Source organism: Mauremys reevesii, linkage group 14 (genome assembly GCF_016161935.1).
Source record: "Mauremys reevesii isolate NIE-2019 linkage group 14, ASM1616193v1, whole genome shotgun sequence".
NCBI lineage: Eukaryota > Metazoa > Chordata > Testudines > Geoemydidae > Mauremys > Mauremys reevesii.
The window spans coordinates 26,353,323-26,354,834 of NC_052636.1; the positions used below are offsets into that span (position 1 = coordinate 26,353,323).

The following is a 1,512-nucleotide window of genomic DNA, read 5'->3' on the forward strand; positions in this document are numbered from 1 at the left end:
TTTTAGCTTCAGCCCCAGGACCCAACAAGTCTAATACCAGCCCTGGTGACCCCATTAAAACAGGGTCACAACCCACTTTGCAGTCCTGACCCACAGCTTGAGAACCACTGCTCCATGCTGAGGGGGGAGAGTTTTCCTGTTGGTGTAGTCAATCCACTTCCCCAGGAGGTGGCAGCTCTGTCATGGGGAGAAGCTATATCAGTGGGGGTGCAAGCTGTGGTGTTTACCACATTTAAGAAGTTTAATCAAACCCCATTTTTAAAACCACCTGTGGTCTGAGAATGTCAAAGGAGCTCGATGAAGCAGGGTCTGTCCTTCAAAGTCCTGGAGACCACGATTCCATATTCCTGTTGTAATGGGGGTATAGCTCAGTGGTAGAGTGTTTGATTGCAGATCAAGTGGTCCTTTGTTCAAACCCAGGTGCCCTCGAAAAGAAAAACATTTCCATTCTCCATTATGTTCAGGAACTCCACCATACAAGGATGCTTGAAATGAATATGAACACTCAACATTTCGCTGTCCAAATGCATAAAAACCTAGCAAAGCTGCCCATCAGCTGAAATCAGTTCCAGTCCTCTAAGTGTCTAGTTTGTTTTCATCAATTAAACAAAGGTATCATTCCCTGAAGCAGAGCACAAAGTTTGAAATACAGGCAGCATAGAGCCAACATTCATAATGTCAACTACAAAAAAATGATACACATCTAGAGATAGCATCATTATAATCAGCCAATCGGAACCTCTCCATAGACCCCTTACACGACCACTTCTCTGTAATATTGGCTGCAAATATAGAACAGTGGTCGCAACGGTGAGCTATACAGTTACAGATTATGTCAATAATGTCACAGGAGGTGACACGGCGTCAGTGAGACTGATACTGGAATACTGCCTCCAGTTTTGGGGTCCTCATTTGAAAAAGATGTTGTGAAATTGGAGCTGGGGCAGCAAAGAGCCACCTAATGTTCTGAGGGCTGGAGAAATATGCCTTCTAGTGACCTATTGAAAGAGCTCCACCTGTTTAGCTGATCAAAAGAAGATTGAAAGGTGACTTCATTGAAGTGCCTTAATAGAGAGAAAAGATTGGGTATTTAAGGGCTCTTTAATCGAGCAGAGAAAGGCATAACAAGACCCAATGGCTGGATGGTGAAGAAAGACAAATTCATATTACAACTAAGGCACAAATACTCAACAGCGAGGATGATTCACCACAGGAACAAGCTACCAAGGAAAGAGGTGGATTCTCCATCTCCTGATGTCATTTAATGAAGACAAGATGCCTTTCTGGAATGTGTTTGTCTCAAAACTAGCTAGGGTGTCCTACAGGAGGCCTGTGATATGCAGGGGGTCAGATTAGATGCTCTAATGGTCTCTTCTGGCAATAAAGTCAACTAATTTCTGAAAGTCTGAGTGTAGCATTGGGAGCAGCGTCTGATGTTTACCTGTCTAGCCGGCTTGCTGCCTAGAACGAACGCTCCTGGAGTGGGGTGATCCACAGGGAGTAGCTCAAACC

The 1,512-nt window shown here is 44.4% G+C and overlaps 1 non-coding gene across 1 annotated transcript; it reads left to right on the forward strand.

The window, feature by feature from the left end:
* The first annotated feature begins 357 nt into the window (after nucleotides 1–357).
* Nucleotides 358–429, forward strand: TRNAC-GCA. The gene has a single exon. It is a non-coding gene; the product is annotated as a tRNA-Cys (tRNA).
* The last annotated feature ends 1,083 nt before the right edge of the window (nucleotides 430–1,512 follow it).